Raw genomic sequence first — 23,860 nt, 5'->3', positions numbered from 1 at the left:
TTCGGGGGAGAGCATTGCAAAACTGGCCCCGGTAATGGTACAAATCTCAACCTGTCGTTCAATGGACAGCTTCCCCCCCCCCCCCATCTATGTATATACTCGCATTTTAGACTGTTACTAACTGTATATCTGTAGACTTGGTATGTCTTAAATGTCCGGTTAGGATGTATTAGAACGAAATCTAAAATGAAAATTGTAAATAAGCAATCTGTATGTAAAAAACCACCTGTATGTAAATTGTAAATAAGCCATCTGTATGTCAAATATGTCTTATATGTCTTAAATGACATGATGAATTGGAAATGGGGGACCCTGATGTAAACAAAACGAAAGTCTTTCTCTGGTCTGCATCCCCTTAACAATTGTATGTTTTGAGCTGTACTGTACTGTACCCAATATACAAGCTGTTAATAAACTTTTCAATCAATCAATCAATCAATCAAGCACTGCCTCGTCCAATCAGTGAGCGATACACAGTAAGGGGGCGGGGTGAGTATCTGAGGATTTCATCGGAGGATGGTCTGGTGGTTCCTCGGTTATCGCTCCTCCATGATCGCTCCTCGCTCCTCGATCCTCGGTCCTCCGGCAGAAATAAGAGCCATGGGACGGTACTCAAGATGGCGCAGGCAAATCAACTTCCGGTGAGACCGAGGACCGAGGAGCGAGGAAATGAAAATAGTCGACCTGAGAAGCAGCCTGTGTCTCAATTCAGGGGATGTATCCTTCGGGGTACGCAGCCTACGCGGTCGACGCAGGATGCGGCCGACGAGACCGCGTAGGCTGGACCGAGCGGCCTACGAAATGAGACGGTCTAGCCTACGGAGCGCTTCGTATTTACGTCACGTGATACGCGCTGTTCGGTTGCGTTGCTCCAGCAGCCTGCTAGCTAATTAGCTGAAAAGGATCCAGAAACTTTGCTTTTACATTTTTTGGAGATCACCGTCGGAGATTAAATAAAGAGAACCAATGCCAGGTAAATAAGATGAAGCTGTTCCTTTAGCCCCCAGTAATGTTACATTAGTAAGTTAACAAGTAAATTATATATAGCTGATGTAATTTAATCATATTATTTAATATATTTAAAATAAGTCTTACTTTTTCTGTACTAATAAAACAATATGTTTTTTAAAGGAACAAAAGCATGTTGTATAGATTGATTGTTAACAATATTAGTGTTCTAATCTTAATAGCTGTGATTATAACAGTTTATATTCTCCTTCTTCCCCTAAACCAGCCCAGATGATGTCCCACTGACCCCAGGTCAGCACCTCCAGGTCCAACAGCACCGTGCCCCCCCGCTCTGCTGAAATACACAATTAAACATTTTTCTATGACCTATTAATATTAATAAAATTAAACTGAAGACAGTTGAATGACCTAGAGATATCCTATTATTCCACTGCTTATGTACATGTTGTAAATAATCTTTAAAACCTCAGTAAATGAAATAAACAATGTGTTTAACAATTACAATTTAATATTGTATTTTCATCTAATCACAAAGTAGAGGTAAGAATATATCCATCCTCTCTCTGCAGCTTCATGTCTTCTATTATTATAACTTTCATCATTGAGACAGAGGAAATCAATCATGTTATTTAACATCACCAGCAGTAACACAAATATCAGCAAAAGTGTGTTTATGGAGTTGTTTATTTGTAGTGTTTGTGCAGCAAGTATATAGAAGCAGCTGTTTGGGGAATCAGACAGACTCAAGCTATAATCGTTAGATATCTATCAAAAGAAAGGACACATACAAAATCAAATTCTGAAAGTAAGACACAAGTCTGTAGGACGGCAGTAAGCAGAGGTCTGGGTGGAGGATGTTCCTGATCGCCGTTTTGCTTTCTTCAGCACCACGGGGTGTCCAGGTGGATGGAAGCTCTGTCCTGATGATCCGCTGTGCACTTTTCAGATCAGGGGTCCTTCCCCAGCAGATCCATCTTTCCAGAATTGTCCTAATTACAGAGAAAAAAGTGAATTAATCATATTAAACACAGGGTTGCAATTTATTATTGCAAAATGTAACTAAGCATTTCAGACAAACAATCCTTAAGGGATCATTTAAAATTATGTACTGTTCTGGTTATTAAAAAACTAAAGAGATGAAATGACAGTCACACATCCCTTTGACAGCACAAACTAACATCAAGCAAAAGGCTGCTGTCTATTTTTGATTGTCTTATTATTATGGGATTAGGATAAATTAAATAAACTTTAACCTAAATACAAGATGATCAAATCTGGTGGAAATATTGAAAATAGGCTTTTCTTTTAGCCCTACCTCAAAGCAGCATGAGCTGAATAAAAAGGTTGTAATTTTGTCCCAAAGTTTAATAAACAGTAAAACATTGGAACATGTCAGAAAAATAAATAAAGCTAACAGCAGACGTCAGGGTAGCATTTTATAAATCCCACCGTACTGTAGACTATACCGGTCTAAATGTTTTCACTTTGGTCTATGTCTGTAATATAAAGTATAACTTATCTATAACAGAGCCAAGATCTCTGTATGACTTTAATAAACTTCTGAATTGAATACAAAAATAAGTGTAAACAACAGTGCAGTACGTCCAGCTAGCTAGTTAGCGTCACATATTTATCCGTATTATTTAACGAAAATGTACGTTGTAATGCCCCTTGAGTTTGACGTGTGTGACGTTAGTTAATTTAAAGTAAGTTAAAACCCAATACTCACAATTATTAGTGATTCCTCCGCTTGCTGTTGCATTTAAATCCACTCTGCTGGGAGACTGGAAGCCATTTCATTTGAAAAAAACTCCCTCTTCCCTGCGCGCATTGCACCCTGGGATATGGTAGGCCACGGAGTGTACATCAGATGTATCCTTCAAATTGGGGAAAAGTAGGCTGCATTCGTGGGCCGCATTCGGAGGAGTCTCGTCTTTTTTTTGAATTGGGACAGCCTTCTTTCGGCGGAAGTGACGTGTGTGGTCTACGAATGCACCCTTCTAAGGATACAACCCCGGAATTGAGACACAGGCTGCTTCTTAGGTCGATTAAATGAAATCCTTGCTTCCCTCACTTGCGTCGTGTCCCTGCGTTTAGTCCCTCCCACCAGGGAAGCATGGAGGGACGCAAGGAAACCACGAGAAGCAGGGAACTGAGTTTTAAGAGCAATGGGACGTCCTTTCCTCCGGAGCGTCACGTGAAGCGACGTCCGTTTGTGATGACGCTGCACAGCTGATCGTCTGACAGCAGCCAGCTCTGTCCCCGTTATTTCCACAAACACCCCCGCCTCTGTTAGTACACATTTACTGACACAAACATTTGTATCATCTGTTGTAGATCCCAATAAATAAAATAAAATAAGAACTCATTTTCAAAAAAGATAAACGCCATTCTTAAAATGTATAAACGAACAATAGTTTGATTAATATTGAGAGTGCACAAAAGAAATAAAATAATTGAGAGAAGAAAAATAGATATGTTATCTATCAAAACCCAGTTAGATTAACATTAATTGGATTGCACACTTTGTTTGTTTGTTTGTTTGGATATGTAGCACATTAACATTGTAATACTTAATGACTGACTGAATGGAAATGACAATAAATGAAAATGTAAAACGAAAAAAGCGATCATGAAAATGTTTCCAACAAATGAATAAAATGATTTTTGACCACTTTGTTGTTCAGATATATCACATGTGTAATGAAACAGGAATTGAAACAAAACACGGTATTGTAGTGCCGAGAGATATGGAGTCAGAGGCGGTGCAAGGAAGGTGCAAGAATAGTGATTTATTCACAAGCTGCAAAGGACATGTTGTCGGGTCGCAGCCCGGGTCGACAAGAGAGTGAAGTCAGGAGGGCACACAACATATATAGTAAACACATAACATGTCCGTGTGGGAACAATAGCCCCAATTGTAGTTCCATGTATGAATTATGTCCCAGTGTATAGGTGGTCACCACACAAGCCCCCCCAGAATTCAAACATGGCAACAAAAAAAAATATCCCCACGTCCGTGGAGGAAGCACCACAAGGGCCGAGGAGGGTGGGGCCGCAGATGAGGACTGGGCCATGGAACGGGCCACGAAAGGGGGCCGCAGGAGAGGGCAGGGGCCCTAATGAGGGCGAGGGCACCCACACCGGGGGCGGGCCGTCGTAAGGGGAACCCAGCAGGAAAGAGCGCAACCCGGCCACAGGCAGACGCACAACGGCGGCGGGCACAAAGTCCTCGGCAGGCGTCGAGGTATCCCCGGAAGAGAGGAGCAGTCCCCCCGGGAGGAAGGAGCGCAACCCGGCCGCAGGCAGACGTGCAACGGCGGCGGGCACGAAGTCCTCGGCAGGTGTCGAGGTATCCCCGGGAAGCAGGAGAGCAACCCGGCCGCAGGCAGACGTGCCGCGGCGGCGGGCATGAAGTCCTCAGCAGGCGCTGAGGCATCCCCGGGAAGCAGGAGAGGCCAGACAGGGTCCCGGAGCGCGCCACCCATGGGCCGATGGAGCATGGGCGACGTCCGGAACTGTCGAGGCGAGAGGGGGTCCAGGAGTGCGCCACCCAGGCGCCAATGAACGTGAGTGGCGTCTGGATATCCCCGGAAGGCAGGAGAGGCCAGACAGGCTCCGGAGCGCGCCACCCACGGGCCGATGGCAGCATGGGCGACGTCCAAAACCGTCGAGGCGAGACGGGGTCCAGGAGTGCACCACCCAGGCGTCGATGAAAACGTGAGTGGCGTCTGGAACTGCCGTAGAGGTGGTGAAAAAGGTGACAGTGTCCACATGAGGTCAACCGGCTGGTCGAACCTCCTCTCCGGCACCAGAAAAAAAAAAAAAAAAGAAACTCAAAAGGGCTGATAGCCGTTAGCACTAGCCGTCGTTAGCCCCACGTGGTTAGCCGCTAGCTGGCAGCCATGGGTAGCTGGCAGCCGTCGTTAGCCCCACGTGGTTAGCAGCCGGGACGTGCAGCCGCACGCCCCGAAGAACAAACCCATGAGGTAGCAATGGGGTTGCTGGTCGACCCAGCAGGTCGTGCATCGTCCCCCCGTTGGATAGAAAGCCGATGCGGGAACGGCGAGCAACGTCTCCAGCCTTCTGCGGAGCGCGCACCGAGCCTCAGTCCGCGTGCCGGTGGCAGCCACGGACGTCTCCAATCAAACCCCGGCATTTCGAGAAAGGAACTCGAGTTCCTTTTGCCGTGTTCGGCTCCGTCCCGGAAACTTCTCAAGACGTATCAGGGTCACCAGTGTAGTGCCGAGAGATATGGAGTTAGAGGCGGTGCAAGGAAGGTGCAAGAATAGTGATTTATTCACAAGCTGCAAAGGACATGTTGTCGGGTCGCAGCCCGGGTCGACAAGAGAGTGAAGTCAGGAGGGCACACAACATATATAGTAAACACATAACATGTCCGTGTGGGAACAATAGCTCCAACTGTAGTTCCATGTATGAATTATGTCCCGTGAGGTTCATGTATTTTCTTCACTCCGCTGGGAAACGGCTCTCATGTCAAGAAGCATGAGATCAGTGCATGCACTACATCGTCCAATCAGTGAGCGATACACAGTAAGGGGGCGGGGCGAGTATCTGAGGATTTCATCGGAGGATGGTCTGGTGGTTCCTCGATTATCGCTCCTCCATTATCGCTCCTCGCTCCTCGATCCTCGGTCCTCCGGCAGAAATAAGAGCCATGGGACGGTACTCAAGATGGCGCAGGCAAATCAACTTCCGGTGAGACCGAGGACCGAGGAGCGAGGAAATGAAAATAGTCGACCTGAGAAGCAGCCACAGCCGTAGTGATGCCAGTTTGACCAAGCCCCCAGGAAGTGCGCCGGAGTCTGATGAGAATATTCCATGGATGTATAATAAGAACTGGATACAGCGTGGGAGGCGGGGCCTCATTCATTCCTATGAGAGCTGCTCATTAGCGCATGATGATAAAATGGCCCAACTTTTGAGAGAGTGAAACGTCACAGATTACCCAGCATGCCTGAGAAGTACCCGTATGTGCACTCATAGAGCATGCGCAACTTTAACCAAAATGCTCGTTCACATCAAGCACGTCAATTTGCGTACACGTAATAGCACCGTGCGTTCATGACAGCATGGTAATGGATTGTTGTTATCATGGATTTGATATGAACGAGGCGGCAGTTAGCAGCTAGCGGCTAGCTAGTAATGATGCTAATGTACACATCAATCGTTATGTACTTATATTACGCTGTAACAGGATCTAGTGATATCCAACAGAGCTTCATTTAGCATGAAATTATTATTGCACTGTATATATATATATATATATATATACAGTGCAATAAGCTTCTTAGTGCAATACGAAGCTACAGGATATACACGAATATTTTCATTTGAGTCCGGCGCACTTCCTGGGGGCTTGGAATATTCGTGCTGGTCAAACGGCGGTACTACACTTCCTTTAGGTTGCTGGGCCCGGAAAACACTTTTTCCCATTGACTTACATTGGGAAAGAGTGGTCTGTAACTCGTTGGATACTTTTTTTTAAACTAAATAAACTACCCAGTATGAACGTTTGTATAGCCCTTATTAAAAACATTCGTTCCTCAAGTTGTAAAAATGTGCTAATAACGTTATTCCGAGAGTTATTTCCCTCGGCATTATGAACGCGCATCTAACCCACGGGACCGCGCCGCCGGCACGTTCATGTTACGTGTTCAGTACTACATGAGTTTCTCTTTACCCATGGATGCACAATAACAACGGACCCATATCGCCTTACTGCCAGCCCACGGAGCTGTAATAATGGATATATTGCACATGTTTGCTGTAATTCATCATTTGTAAATATTATACTACATGGGCTGTATGATGTAATCTTGTACCGTAAATGTTGTATTAAATAAAGGTAATATTACCGATGTAGATTAACGTTCATGTAGCTTCTTATTGCACTTGCAATTGTTTTAGTTACTTGTGGGCTACTTAACATGAATAATCACAGTTACTATCCTTTTACTCCATCACATTTAAAAAAGAAATAGGCTATTGTTATTTTAACTCCACCACAGTAATCCATCATCAGCTTTACTTTTTAGATAAAGTTTTAACTCACAATTGATCATAACAGGCTTCAACATATACATTTGTATATATTACCAAGTGGTTTCATGTACAACCCACACAAGTATCATGCTAAATGAAGCTCTGTTGCTTGGATATCACTAGATCCTGATGTCAGCGTAATATAAAAGTACATAACGTTGTCGTTATTCACCACTGTCTAATTCTCATCATTACTCTTCTTTCCTGAGAAGTGATCAACGTTTCTGGGAGTGGACAGACTTTGTCACTAAGATGGAGTTGTAGAGATATAAAACTTGAATTGTGTGAATTTAAAGATTAAGTTCCTGTTTTAAGGTCCAAGCGAGGGGGGGTGTCTTTGTTTGTGTCACCAAATCTACTTTCAGTCTTTTTGAATCTTTTTAACACTTTTTCTGTATTAATGTGATCGTTCTAAGTCTGTTTTGATCCCCTTTAAGTCCTTTTGCTTTCTAAGTGGTTGCTTTGTGTATGTTTTAGTACTTCCTCCTCTCCTTGCAGTAATTCAGCTTCTCTCTGATGTTTCTTTAGTCATTTGATCATGGACGTGGGAAGGGGAGGTGCTGAGGGGGCTGCAGCACCCCCACCTGTTGGCGGAGAGTTGTAACTGCAACGCCAAAACGTTCACTAATCAAATCAATACAAAAGTTTTATTTTGAGTATGTTTGAGTTAGCATTTTAGTGTAAGCAGTCTCTAAAAAGCTTCACTATAAGAGAAAGTGATAATGCAGTGTGCTTCTTCTGTTGCTCTGCTATAGAAAATAAGCTCGTCAGCGCAAGATCAGGGATGGGAGTTTTGTGAAAGCACGGTTTAAGAACTGGCGAAAGGCAGAGGAAACATTTAGGGAGCATGAGAAGTCCCATCAACACACAGGCCGTCAACAAACTGGCAGCATGACAACGAACACCGATGAATGCGCTGCTCTCACAAGCTGTTGCTAAAGACCAAATGACTGCATTTAGTGTGACGTTATTATACCGCACCCTCCCTCCACGCAGATCACGCAGACTGCGTGGGGCCTCGTTTTGCGGAGGGAGCCTCATCTGAAGCGCCCCGTAGAACCGCCCCTGATAAGAACACCATATATTCGGTCAATTGTGCAGCTGATATAACATAACACATTTGTTTTATTTCATTTGACAAGGTGGATAGAGTTGCTGCTGCTTGAAATGCACAGGCTGCAATGGACAAGCTGCGCCCAGCTGATTGACAGCTGGAACACAAACCACAAAATGTTTTAAACAAAGCCCCAATTGTCTGTACATGTGCAAACCCAGCTTGATTGCACTTGGTTTACTACGATGTCTAAAAAGGGAAGGGCATTACGTTACATCGGAGTGATCCTGTGCGTCTGCTGACTGGCATACCGGGCACGGGGGTTTCATGGTGATACCTGTTAGTCCAATATTGAACCCTCTCCACCTGCAGTGAGTATTCTCACCTTCAGTGACGACCACCCTCACTGACGTCATGATGTCAGCATTAGGCCTGTCGATCCCGACCCAGTAGACCCCGCTGTCCCCCTTCTGCAGATCTAAGACCCTCACAAACAGTCCTCTACTCCGAGCATCCACGATGTGAACCCGGGTGGTTCTGGTCTTCTTCTCCGAGTCCACCAGCAACTCGCAGGTCCTCCTGGACTCTCCTCGGCACCAGTATACTTGTTGCTGAGCAGCTGGTTCTCATAGCTGCAGGAGAGCAGGAAGTCTGACCCGAGGGGAGCCGTGATCTGCTTCTTATCACACTGCAGCTGCAGACTCGCTGAAACAGAGAGGAAAAGGGAGTCTGAGAAGAAGCTCTTTCATGTCATACCAACAGTGGGTCTGCTAATGCACATTCAGAGTGCATGGGAGTTGGTTGCTTGTGAATATCCCCGTGAGAAATAACATTTGTAGCTGTAAATACTTTCCACACGCCTGAACACACAGAATATCACGTTAGCTAGGAATACACATCTGTACGCAGGTATTTATGTTGTGTGTGTGTGTGTGTGTGTGTGTGTGTGTGTCATAGCAGCCTGCGTTTGCTCGTTAAATGTTCTAATGAAGGTAAACTGTTGCTGTTATCTGAAAGGTATAAACCACATTGAAAGAGAGAAGAGGTCGTTTCCTTCCATCAGAAACATTTTTTAACCAGTTTCTAAGTATTGTTTGTTTCATTTCCAGCTCATCCTGTCTTTGTTTACAAATACAGACTGCTAGCTCTGAAGCTAACCAGGGTTGCCAAATGTGGGTACCTGGCTGGAGTGAGATTTTGATATTTAATTACACATAAGCGCACTAAATGACTGCTATCGTGTCAGTAGCGGGACCTTAGCATATATATAGGATATACAATATATACAAATACACAATATTGGACACAGACTATAAAGGGCACACAGTTTCATTCACTAATGAAAGTCAAACACATGTTTGTTTCCACTGTTTCATTGTGTGCATAGGCCTGTCGCGATAAGCAAATAGTTGACTTATCGCTCCAATACACACCTCAATGCTTTATATTGTAGTCTATCCATTTGTAAGTGATGTTTTTGCTGCTGCTCCATACGCTATACAACCATAGTCTGTTGTGGACCTCATCATTGATCTGTAAATGCTTGTTTGTCTGCGCCCCAGTTGCATCCAGCTACAGCTCGCAATACATTTAATACTCTTTAGCATTTTGTTTCCACTTGATTAATATGCATGTTCCATGTGTATTTGCTATCAAACCACAGTCCTAGGTATTTGAACTCATTCACCTTTGTCATTGGACGATCATATAGTGTTAGCTGTTGGCCATCAATCTTGTGTTTGTTTGTAAATACCATGTAGCATGACTTGCTTTCTGACATTTTGAATCCCCAGTTATATGACCACCTCTCCACTTTTTTAATCGCTCTAACTTCTCCATTACGTATGGGGCATGTCTTCCCCTCATCCACATAGCCCCATCATCTGCGTGTAAAGCCCATTGGATGCATGCGTCTAAGCATGTCAACATGTCATTAATCATGATGTTAAATAATATTGGACTGACTGCACTCCCTTGGGGAATACCATTTTCTATTTCTAAATAATTGGAAATATCTGCTCCAACCTTTCCTCTAAATGTCCTGTCTGTTCAAAAGGCCCTTACCCAATTGAACATTCTCCCTCCAATACCCATTCTCCTCAATGTGATCAGTAACCCCTCCCTCCACACAGAGTCATACGCCTTTTCAATGTCAAAGTACACTATTGCCATTATCTCTTTCATTTTCAATGTTTTCCCCACGTCATTACTCACTCTTACTAATTCCACATCCAGAGCTGACCTATTATCCTGTCTCTTCTCCTTCACCTTTTCATTCTCTGCTAGTAACTGCTGTTTTTTGCTGCCTATGGATATCACTGAGATGCTCCCCACTATGTACTGCTGCAAGTGTCCTTCCTAACATACCTGCCTTCTCTTTATCTGTCACTGCCAGCCTCTCCCCATCAACCAAAGCTGGCATTTTAATGGATTCCTTTTCCCACTCATCTGCTTAAACATGGACCAGACATCACCTAATGTTACTCCTCTGCCAATGGTAGAACAACATTCTCTCCATGTTCTCTTTTGTGTGTATTTTACTGTCCTTCGAGCAGCTGCCCTTTTCCTTTGATACTCTATAACATTATTTTGTGTCATATTTCTTTAATTCTCTAAATGCCTGTTTACATACAAAGAAATAAACTAAATAGTAACTAAAACCCTCACTGTCAAAGTGGTACTAACTAAAGAAAAGGAGGCTGTAAAAAAACACCGCTAAACTAAACAACTACCGTCAATTTAGAGACTCAGATGCTCTAATCACATAGTCACATCTAATCACATCACACTACAAAACACAGACCACACAATTTAACCACAGACCGAAGAGCAAGTAGCGAGAGGCGTCTGTTCACTCAACAGAGCCTCCAGAGTGATGATCGTCCCCAGGCTTTGTAGTCGTCTCCAGCAGGTGTGCGCCGGCTGTACGCTGCGATTGGAGTGCGTTGAACCCGGCGTGCTCCAATCACAATCTTCAGGGGGCGAACCAGGAGATGGCAGCCAATCACGACAGGGCAATCGCACAGCTCATTTACATGCAACACACATTAACACAGTTAAGAGGACCAGGAAGGCAGCAGCCGTAACCCAGTTTGACACTAATGTCAGATCCAGGCATGAGACTTTTCCCCTGTGAACATCTACTCTTGTGCCATGTCCATCATTAAGGCATACTAGTGTTCTTTCCTCCAGCATTTCTTCCACTATGTTTCCGTTACTGTCTGTATGGTTGCTGCCCCATAGACTGTTGTGTGCATTGAAATCACCACACCAAACTTCCTTCCTATGTTTATATTCTGCTATTTCTTTAAATATATCAGTGGTTAGATTTGGACATGGGTTGTATACATTGATTATCCTAATGTTATCTTGTTTTCTAGGGTTGCAGATGTCCACTATAATACAGTCTATACCATCAGGAGATTGCACCTCCCTATATGCCACACCATCTTTGAGAAATGACTGCAGGATCTCAGGTCTGCAAAGTGGACAGGTAGCCGAGAAAGGCTTTTTTGAGTCTCAGAGACCAAGGTCCTGTACACTTCACATACATTTACTCTACGACTTCAGGTCTGCGATGTGGACAGTAGGCCTACACCTCAAATACATCACTACACAACCTGGGGTATTTGAAGATAAGGGAATGACATGTTTATAATATGCTGCAAAACACAACAAATATGCAGGGTTACGAGTCTGTTTCTAAAGCCATTTTATTTTTGGTAGTCTGATCATTTCAACAAGAGAATAGAATCAAACTGAAAACATCGTAAATATGTTCCAGATACATGAAGCAGATTAATGAACAGTGAAACTCGCTCATGGACTTTAAGGTGAATACTTTAAGAAAAGGTTTTCCCACACTCTTTGTAGGAGCCATTTTATGGGTGTTGTTGGTGTCTCAGTTTACCTTATTTATATGTATAGTGCAATATTATTTTTGAACACTTGGTGGCGGGGTGTATAAAAGGGGTCATATGTGAGAGGAGAGGAAGAGGACACAGAAGGAAGATCATACCGATTCTACCAGACGGCCAGCCCAGCCCCAGCAGATGCTCATACTACAACTATTGACACTGTGTACTTAAACCTTGGTATGTAAAGCAATAAAACATCATTCTAAAACGTCAACCATTTCTGCAGATAGCATGAAGTAGAAAAGATCGCATAGAAAGATCACACCGGTGACAGTACTCTTCAAAGGGTTCACGAAATATGACTACTACTCTTACTGTTTAACATGTTGGGTTACTTAATGTTACTTCATATTAAGGCTAATAAAAATGACAAGGCTGTAATGCTAACTAACGTGCTAGCTACTAGCTAGGTAGCTAACTTGATCCAGCCACTCCTGGTCCTTTCATCAGACGGGAAGCGAAAGAACGAGCAAGACCCATTGCTGGTATGATAACAACCTGGTACTAAGCACACAGGCATCTTGTTAAAGTTATCTTATCTTAGCCAGTGCCATATAGATAGATTATATCTATATGGCGCTGATCTTAGCCATCTCTTAGTGGAGCAAAACAATTGTGACATCACTTACGCGACTCTGGGATTAGTAGTCTTTGTAGTTGCGTATTTTTCATAGTCATATATTCCAACAGTTTTACGACAAACTGTGACTTTTTTGACATGGAAATTATTTTTTAAGATTGACAAACATCATATGTGTAATTCATGGCACTATTCAAACGGGATCGAAAGATAGGTTTTTTTCTCTCTCCATTGACTTCAATACATTATTTTTCCGAAATAAGGTCCCATGGAGCGGAAGTAGATGGGCGTGACTTCGCCTCTCTATAGATGGGAATTTTGTATTGTAAACTGTGAAAAAAACAAAATATGCTTAATTGCGGCTCTATACTCTTTAAACCACTATGGTTTTTCTCCTGTGTGAATACTTTGATGTGTTTTGAGAGCACTTGATGTAGTGAACGTTTTCCCACACTCTTCACACCAGTACGGTTTTTCTCCAGTATGAATACGGTGATGTCTTTTGAGATCACCTGATGTACTGAAAGTTGTCCCACACTCTTCACAGCTGTACGGTTTTTCTCCAGTATGAATACGGTGATGTCTTTTGAGATCACCTGATGTACTGAAAGTTGTCCCACACTCTTCACACCAGTACGGTTTTTCTCCAGTGTGAATACGGTGATGTGATTTGAGAGCACTTGATGTAGTGAACGTTTTCCCACACTCTTCACACCAGTATGGTTTTTCTCCAGTATGAATACGGTGATGTCTTTTGAGATCACCTGATGTACTGAAAGTTGTCCCACACTCTTCACAGCTGTACGGTTTTTCTCCTGTGTGAATACGTTGATGTCTTTTGAGATTACCTGATATATTGAAAGTTGTCCCACACTCTTCACACCAGTACGGTTTTTCTCCAGTGTGAATACGGTGATGTGTTTTGAGAGCACCTGATGTATTGAAAGTTGTCCCACACTCTTCACACCAGTACAGTTTTTCTCCAGTGTGAATACGGTGATGTTTTTTGAGAGCACCTGATGTATTGAAAGTTGTCCCACACTCTTCACAGCTGTAAGGTTTTTCTCCTGTGTGAATACTTTGATGTGTTTTGAGATTACCTGATGTAGTGAAAGTTGTCCCACACTCTTCACAGCTGTAAGGTTTTTCTCCTGTGTGAATACGTTGATGTATTTTGAGAGCACCTGATGTATTGAAAGTTGTCCCACACTCTTCACAGCTGTAAGGTTTTTCTCCTGTGTGAATACGTTGATGTATTTTGAGAGCACCTGATGTATTGAAAGTTGTCCCACACTCTTCACAGCTGTACGGTTTTTCTCCTGTGTGAATATGCAGGTGGCGCTTTAAAGTTCCAGATGTTGTGAAGGATTTGTCACATTGCTGACAGCTGTGACATCTCTCTCTTCCTTTCGGTTTCTAGAACAGACGGACAGAGAAAGAGAGAAAGTCAATCTAAAAAGCATAAATACACAAGTTAACACAATAAAAACTCACTTAAAGTGGACCTATCATGCTATATTTGAACAATATATTGTAGGGCCATACCTATACAAAGTATAAAAATATAGTTTTTTTTTTAAAATACCAAAAAGATCCTGCATTTTAGCCACGCCTCATTTAGCTCTATTTGCTCTTTCCAGCGTTGTTTTTGCAGGGGGCTGATTCTGTGATCTGCAGCTGACCACGCCCCCCTGCAGCTGACCACGCCCCCCTGTAGGAGAGGGGAGCGTGCTCTGAGATCAGCTGCTGGGCTGCAGCGGGGAGAAGAGGGGGAGAAAAATAGATCTCCGTCCACCGTTTTTATTCTTATAGAAGTAAGAAGTGAAGTAACGGGGCAGAAACCCTCCTTTTTACGCAGCGGTCCAGACATAGACATCAAACGGCGACACATATTCAGTGTGCAGTTCCTTTGGCATTAGGGCAGGGATATCTAGATACTTTCCAAGGTTTGACGTAATGAATTGTGCTACTTTTAAAGCAAGCAACAACGTTTTCAAATCTGTAATCAAAAAGCTCCTCAAAAGCGCTATCGAAGCAGTTCCTGCCGTTGCTACGGTAGTTCAAACGGTAACAACGGACTATTTTTCTTAGCGGATGCATTTCAATTTAAATCAATAAAATAATTTTCTAAATCCATAAAAGCATTTCAATTAATATTGGGAGTCATATCGTTACTTTGTTGAGAATGTGGCCATGTGATAAGCGGGATAATGTGCACATTGCATAATGTGCCTTCAGGCCGATCTAGATCCCTCCGCTTCGCGTCGGGCTCCTGATCAGCCTGTCGGTGTTCTTTTCCCCATAATGACCGCGTCGCTGCACATTATCCCTTACATATGATTATATAGAGTCATTATTCATTTGTTTTAAAGCAGGAGGCACAAACGCTTGCCTCGGGGAGAGAGAAAAAGAGCCACAGCGGAGAATAAACAGAAGGGCAACCATGGCAACCATGCAAGGGAAGTCTTCTTCTTCGCTGCTTTTGTGGCAGACTACAGCACCACTTACAGGCCTGGCATATGTACTACAGCCTCTCCAGCGCTTTCAAGCGGCAATGGCCGGCCGTGGCCCAACCTCTCATTCCCCTGATAGGTGGAGAGTTGACCAATAGCCGTAGCGCCACTTTACTGACGTCAGTAAAGTGTTCAAATCTGGATCAGTCTGTATCAGATCCGTTGCAGCACCTTTTTTAGAGATTTGGGTATGGAGGAAAATAGAGAGGGTTGTGTTTTCTGACACTTGGTGAGTTCCCTGGAACACCGGGGACACATGTTCATGTATAAAAGACGTACGAAAACGCATTTTGCATGATAGGTCCCCTTTAATATAAACCTAGAGTTAACAAAATACTATTTATCAACTGTTTGTGTTTATTATATTTGATACAGTAATACAGCAATATTCTAACCAAAGTATATACCAGAGGTGGGGGACTCGAGTCACATGACTTGACTCGAGTCTAATGAGTTGACTTGCCTATTTTTGGACTTGAGACTTGCTTAGATTGATAAAAGACTCGACTTGACTTTGACTTGGTATTCATGACTTGAGACTTAGGCTTGAGACAGATGACTCGAAAGGACTTTGCTTTTTAAAATAAAATATTTGCATTTGTTTTTGTATTGTACGAAGCCCCTAGAGGGCAATGAAAGAAAAAAAAAGAGAGAAAGTAGGAAGTGGAGCGCACAGGAGACAGCCATTTCATTGCAGACTGTTATGTTTATGTGGGGAAATACATACATTATTTGAGATATATTTCAAACTCGGACTTCATTTTAGGGACATTTCGGCCAGGGGTGTAGAGTTATTTGTTCAAGCACCGGATCGGCAAAACAGGAGAGTCTGTGAACCAGTCTGCCTTGACCTATGTATTCATGTCTGTGACTCTCACAGTATCTGCTGCCCACAGCTGCTTCATAGAAGAAAAACCTCCTTCACTTCATGAAATCTCTGCAGCACCAGGAGGCAGTAACCTGTAACTTAGCAGAATCTGAGAAGAGCGACCGCAGGCTGCTACGTTTCACACACACACACACACACACACACACACACACACACACACACACACACACACACACACACACACACACACACACACACACACACACACACACACACACACACACACACACACACACACACACACACACACACACACACACACACAATTATTCCCCCTACTACCTGTTTTATGATTTCAGAGCCCCACTCTCCATTGTTGTTAATGTTGACAATAAAACTCTAGTTTCATAACCACTGTCTTTTAACTGATTTAAACTGGGGTTATTCATCAGGATTTCGTAGGACTTGACTTGCTTGACTCTCACCCCAGTAACTTGAGACTTGCACATGTATGACTTACTCCCACCTCTGGTATACAGGAGACAGAGGGAGACGGCATTCTGTCACTGCGAGTCTCAGGATGCTCCGTTCCTCTTGTGTTTTGTTTTTTTTGGTCTAATTATTGTCTAAACTTTGTTGTGTCTGTATGAAACGTCATTTTGAGAGACCATGCTTTTGATCCTGTGGATTACATTTGCCTTCTGCAGACCATGTCTGGCCATTCAACTTTCCAAGACACACCTGAGTGACAGCACAAACAGGTATGGCGAGGAGCCCCAGCCTCTACACTGCTACAGACGCGAGGCTATGCTAGAACTACAATGCGATCGGCCTCCTACGAATACACCAAGCCATCTGTGCTCTTCGTTATTGGATGAAATCCCTCGGGAGCCGCTTAGAAACACCAGGAAAAAGAGACGAGGAAGGAGGGGAGGGGTTCAGAATACGGCGGAGATTCAGCCGTCCACCACTTCCATCCATCATTCTCACAAACCTGCGCTCACAACAACGTGGACACACTAAGGACCTACACAAGGTACTGTCATGAATTTCTCGAGGCCTCTTTATTATGTTTCACGGAAAGTTGGCTACAATCTACGATGCCTGAATCTCTCTTTGAAGTATACCGGACTCACCCTTGTTCGAGCAGACAGGGATACGAACTCGGGGAAAACCAGAGGAGGCGGTATTTGTGTGTATATTAATGATCTGTGGTGCCGATCATACTCAGCAGTGGAGGATTTAGGATTGTAGGAGATCCGGGGCTTAGCCCAGGAGTTGTTGGGGGGGGGGGGGGGGGCAGGGGTAAAGTGCTCTTTTTTTTTACAAGTGGGGGGTGGACCGAACATCCTTTAGGGGGGTCGTCGCCTCCTTTAGGGGGGTCCGGGGGCATGCTCCCCCGGGAAGATTTTTTTTTAAATATTGAAGTTAAAAGCATCAATCTGGTGCACTTTGAGAGCAACATTAACCCTACCTTAATAATACCTTAAAGGGGACATATCATGCTATATTCGAACAATATATTGTAGGGCCATACCTATATAAATAGTTTTTTTTTCAAAATACCAAACAGATCCTTCATTTTAGCCATGCCTCATTTTGCTCCGACCTCTGCAGCTCATCCAGAATGCAGCGGCTCGTCTGGTCTTCAACCTTCCTAAATTCTCCCACACCACTCCGCTCCCTTCACTGGCTTCCGGTAACTGCTAGAATCCACTTCAAGACACTGGTACTTGCTTACCATGCTGCGAATGGATCTGGCCCTTCCTACATCCAGGACATGGTTAAACCGTACACCCCAGCACGTGCACTACGCTCTGCATCAGCCAAACGATTCGCTGCGCCCTCGCTGCGAGGGGGACCCAAGTTCCCATCGGCGAAAACACGTGGGTTTGCTGTCCTGGCTCCAAGATGGTGGAATGAGCTCCCCATTGACATCAGGACGGCAGATAGCTTGCACATCTTCCGGCGCAAACTGAAAACTCATCTCTTTCGACTCCACTTCGAGCGTTAGAACTATTAACGAAGCACTTTTATACTAATAAAGGACTGGCTTACCTAAAGCCAGTTGAGTAGCACTTGAAATGTTTGGCTCTATGAAACCTGATGTACTTATATGATTCTGTTTTCTTCAAGGTTGTGTCTTCCTGGTCGAATGTACTTATTGTAAGTCGCTTTGGATAAAAGCGTCAGCTAAATGCAATGTAATGTAATGTAATGTAATGTAATGCTCTATTTGATCTTTCCAGCCCTGTTTTTGCAGGAGGCCGATTCTGTGAGCTGCACCACGCCCCCCTGCAGGAGAGGGGAGCGTGCTTTGAGATCAGCTGCTGGGCTGCAGCGGGGAGAAGAGGGGGAGAAAAAGAGATCTCTTATATATTTCTTATATGATTATATAGAGTCATTATTCATTTGTTTTAAAGCTCAATAAATAACAAAGAAGACCTTTGACCGGCACTTTTCCAATTTTGTCCGGAAGATTTAAACTTTAATGTTGACCGCAGAAAAAAAATCTAACTGAATCTCTGCCGCACGGTCCCCTCGTTCCTTGGAAGAGGCGGAGAGGTGGGTGTTTGTCATCTGCTGGTGGACTAACCAGAGAGAATTACAGCGAGGGAGGGATTGCATTGAATTACAGCAGCGGGAGCAAACGCTTGCCTCGGGGAGGGAGAAAAAGAGCCAGAGCGGAGAATAAACAGAAGGGCAACCATGACAACCATGCGCAGGAAGTCTTCTTCGCTGCTTTTGTGGCAGACTACAGCGCCATTTACAGGCCTGGCATATGTACTACAGCGTCTCCAGGGCAATGGCTGGCCGTGGCCCAACCCCACATTCCCCTGATAGGTGGAGAGTTGCGCACTAAGCGGAGCACCACTTCTGTGACGTAGAAAATAATTCAAATCTGGATCAGTCTGTATCAGATCCGTTGCAGCCCCGTTTTTAGAGATTTGGGTATGGAGGAAAAGAGAGAGGGTTGTGTTTTCTGACACTTGGTGAGTTCCCTGGAACACCGGGGACACATATTCATGTATAAAAGACGTAGAAAAGTGCATTTTGCATGATAGGTCCCCTTTAAAGCGGTCAAAAGGCACTGGAGAACACTTATTCATTAACACCCTTTAATGAAGCAAACTAATGCCTTAACTCACTCAAATACAGTCGTTTACTTATTTCAGTGAAACGAATGTGCGTAGAGTTTTAAAGGATGCGGATAGTCTCACCTTGATTCTGGCGCATTGCTTATCGTTTTATAGATCTATTCTCATCCACCATCTTTGTTTGTGACGTAAAGAGTGTAAGAGTCACGTTTCTGACTGTTGCCTGTCAGTTCCGTTGCTATGGTTCCGTTGCTATGTGGACTGAAACGAGAGCCGGTATAATTCCACGCGCGAAATAAAAATAGGAATACGTTATTTTAGTGTCTTAAAAGCAGACTGAGGTATGAAGGGTTAACGTTACATCTTAGAATAATTTTTAGTCATGTTCTGTATACATACTAACATATAAGGGTATTGACTTAGTGTGGTTTATCTTTTTGTCGCTGCTTTTAATTGAAACTGAGCTGTTGTGTTCATCAGTAAAGTGGAACTTCTGTGTGAACTATTCATATCTTAAAATGCACTGTAACTTTTTATTCATGTACTTGTTATTCATGTATTTTTTCTTTTAATGTTTCTTTTATTATCTTTTGCTGTTTTTAAATGCCTTTGTCTGAATGTCTTTCATTTTTGTAAAGCACCTTGAATTGCCTTGTGTTGAAAGGTGCTATATAAATAAACTTGCTTTGCCTTGGTTACTCCATGTTTACTAGCTATAAGATTAACGTTACAGTACATCACTCTTTTTCACTTCTTACTCAGTCAGCCAGAGTGCAGATATCACCATTAGATTAACAAACCTGAAACATCATCCATTTCTTCACTGCTGGTGATGACATTGTTGTCAGCTGCTGATACTGATACTGCTGCAGCTTGTGGCGCCGGCTGCTTCGATGACAATAACTTTCTAATATCCATAACTTTATAGGCTATTACTATTATCTTAAAACTCGTCAGGCACTAGGAAGGATCACTTCTTCTTCAGGGCAGGGAAGGCTACGCAGTACGCAGGCTAATGTCCCGCAGCGGCTGCCTCTCTGGTGGACTCCCGAGACGTTTTCAAAAAAACAAAAATAATCTTTTTTTGAATTTTTTTTTTTCTTTTCAGAAAACATCCGGGGCTTGAGCCCAGGTAGCCACCCCCTAGCACCGCCACTGATACTCAGTAAAATGTAAAACCTGCAATCCCAACGTAGAAATTCTCGGCATGACGTTAAGACCCTTTTATCTGCCTAGAGAATTCGGGTGTATTTTACTGTTTGGTGTTTACGTGCCTCCCAGCGGCAGAGGACACTGTGTTCACGAGCTGCAACTCATGGATCACAGCAGGAAAGACAATATCCTGGACAAATGCTTTGTTAATGATAAAGGAGCCTATGTGTCTAAATACAGACCACCAATACTGAACTCTGATCATAATGTTGTGAATATGATACCAGTGTATAAGACCAAACTCAAGGGAAGTCAACCAGAAAAGAAAGTGATAAGGACATGGACAAATGAAAGTAGGGAGCAGTTGAAAGCCTGTTTTGATTGGACAGATTGGGACATTTTTCAGGAAGGTTCACCAGATGAAATAACTACTGTTACCAAAGACTATATTAACTTATGTGTTCCCACTAAAGAAATACAAATATATCCTAGTAATAAATCATATGTAACTAAGGACATTACAAAAAGTTATAAAAACCAGGAAAATAGCTTTCAAAAACAAAGACTATGGAGCACTTGAACAGACAGACAGAGAACTGAAAGTCAAATTGAGGGAATCAAAACACACACAGAGCTTTTGGGAAATGCTTTTAAAGCCTAAGACCCCAAAAAAGTGTGGGACACCATGAGAACCGTGACAGGAATGACCTCTTCAGCTAAACCTATTGTGACGCACAAGACATACTTGATCCATACCAATTTGCCTATAAGCAAGGGGGTGGTACTGCTGCTACTCTGGTTCACATCATCACTAAACATTTAGATAAACGTCACACCTATGCAAGAGCCCTCTTCCTAGACTTCTCAGCAGCAACACAATACAAGCAGACATCTTGGTGTCAAGAATGGCCAAAGTGGAAGTAAATCCATACCTGATTTACTGGTATGCCGCTTTCCTCACCAGTAGAGAGCAACTTGACCAAACCCTGTCATCTGCCATCACAACCAATGTAGGGGCCCCCCAGGGCTGCGGGAGTTCAGCTGTGCTCTTAGCTTCTTTTAGCTTCTTTTGATGACTTTACTGAACTGCTGTCTATAGTGTGTTTTGACTTTGACCGTCTAGTCATTGTTGGTGATTTTAACATCCATGTTGACAACCCCCAGGACAGAGGGGCTAAAGAACTGTTTTGTGTTCTTGATAACTATGGACTGACTCAGCATGTGACGGAGCCCACGCACAATAAGGGGCACACTCTTGACTTAATGATCTCAAAGGGTCTGAATATCTCTGAGGTTGTGGTGACTGATGTTGCGCTCTCTGATCATTCCTTTGAGAGCTCTATTTCTGTTCACACAAATGTTCAAAAAGAGGTAACCACAAAGCAATATTTAACTGAAAACAATAGGGAAATGTTTACTCAGGATGTTTCTTCCACACTCGCCCCTGCTAACATCTCAGTAAATGAGCTAGTAGATCATTTTAATTCAAAAATAAAAAATGCTATAGATGCCATTGCTCCAACTAAGGCAGTGGTTCTCAAACTTTTTCTGTCAGGCCCCCCCTTTGGAGAAAAAAAAAAGTCGGGCCCCCCCCAACACAAATAGTCTGGCTCAGTGGCGGCACCAGAGATTTATTTTGGGGGTGCTGTGGGGTAGCTTGACGTTTCATAGAGGGTGCTCAAACATTTAGGGTTTCCCCATTAAGGTACCGGGCGCTACAGTGGAATGTTCTACTGCAACACTCCCCACGCATATACACAATGTACCCGCGACTGTTACAATGAAGGCTCGATATGCTCCCCCGGGAAGATTTTTTTTTAAATATTGAAGTTAAAAGCATCAATCTGGTGCACTTTGAGAGCAAAATGAAGAGATCTATGGATACATCTCTCAACACCCATTTGAAACAGAACTGTAAACAGATTTACTTTTTCTTTATGGATATTTTACAAATCACTCCCCTTTTAAACTTTATTCTTGTTTTACTGTCATATAGTATTTCATAGCTGTTTTTAATTTATTCTCTTATTTTTGTATAACTATAATGATCATATAAACGTGTGCCTCGGAAATAATTGTTTACATTAATGGTGACCAAAACATTTGAGACCCACTGAGATAACACTGAGAGAGTCCTTTAGTTCACTGAGTCCCTCAGTCTGACAGGAGAGGACTCTCCTCCACCTTGTTGTTGAAAAAACTCCTTATATCTGTTAGCGTAGCTCGCTAGCACCAGAAGCTAACAACAACGATCTCCGGCGCGCTCTCTCTCTCTCTCGCGCACGCACACAAAATGGCTCGTTCCACACGCACACAGAGCCAAGCTTTAATGAAACACAGAGACCCAGACATAATAGTACTGTATCGTATTATTTTCGAATCAATAATTTTTCAAAATATGATTTTTTTTATTTTTTTTTTTTAATAATAATAAAAAACATTTTTCCTCCTGGTCTCTCGCGCCCCCCCTGTCATGCCTCTACGCCCCCCTGGGGGGGCGCGCCCCCCACTTTGAGAACCACTGAACTAAGGTAAAGGAAGTGACTGGGAAGAAAAGATCTCCATGGAGTAGGCCATGAGCGTGAGAACAGAAAAAAGAGAATGTCGAAAAGCTGAACGTAGGTGGAGAAAAACAAATCTCCAGGTTCACTTTGAAATCTATAAAGAGAGACTTGGCTTTTATCATTTGGAATTGTAAATTGCACGACAGTCTTTCTTCTCTGACATCATTGCCAAAAACAAAAACAATGCACGTGCCTTGTTTGCTACCGTCGACAGACTAACTAACCCCCCAGTGCAGTATCCCCCCCATTCAGAAAATCAGACCAGCAGTCAGTGCCTCTGCATCAGGTACAGCAGATGTGTTGTCTCTGTGTCCACCTAAAATCAATACAAACACCATGACACAGTTCCATCAGATTAATGATAAAAACCTAGAGGACATTATTCAACATCTGAAATCCTCCTCCTGCTGCCTTGATATTATGCCAACAGGGTTTTTCCAAGATGTTTTTCCTTGCATGGCCTCAGATCTACTTCACATATACCTCATTCACACCAACGGTGTTTCAGCGCCGGTTCGGAGCTGGAGCTTGAAAAGCACCGGGTTTTCCTGTTCACACCGCAGCGGAGCAGCCTCTTAGCTCCAGAATCCGGTTCGTTTCAAGCACCAAAAAATGTCCGGCCAGAGGAAACTTTCCGGAAACTTACCACCCTAGCAGTAACTATAGTAACGCAGTGTAGGCGGAGCCGCGACGTCATCTTCAATGTGTGTCACTACCCGATCTGCAGCCCTGCCCTATCTGCAGTGTGCATGTGCGAGATGGTCCGCCATATGGCAACTCTAATAGGACATTTGACACAGTGGCGTTTGGCAAAGCAGAAAAAGAACACTCAAAAAACCCGACAATATTAATCTGAACGAGAGAGATGAGTTATTGTTATCACAACGTGACTTCACTATTATTGAACAACTCCTTTTATTGGGTCATTTTATTGGGTTACGTACATAGTCAGAATAAGTGAGAAATGGATGTAACTTCTGTTAGACAGCTATCAAACATACTGTAGAAATATTGACTGTGAATGTATGCAATATGTATGGCATTCATAATTTATATCTAATTACATTAACTGTGAATGTCCTTATTTTATCTTCAAATAAAATAACAAAATATTTTAA

At 43.3% G+C, this 23,860-nt stretch overlaps 1 pseudogene; it reads right to left on the bottom strand.

Moving 5' to 3' along the window:
* Window positions 1-23,860, bottom strand: part of LOC117553664 — a 50,008-nt pseudogene that overhangs the window by 24,457 nt on the left and 1,691 nt on the right.

This window comes from Gymnodraco acuticeps, unplaced genomic scaffold, assembly GCF_902827175.1.
Source record: "Gymnodraco acuticeps unplaced genomic scaffold, fGymAcu1.1, whole genome shotgun sequence".
In the NCBI taxonomy this organism is placed as follows: domain Eukaryota; kingdom Metazoa; phylum Chordata; class Actinopteri; order Perciformes; family Bathydraconidae; genus Gymnodraco; species Gymnodraco acuticeps.
Note: the sequence above shows the minus strand (reverse complement) of the source record. Positions and strands in the feature narration are given on the sequence as shown.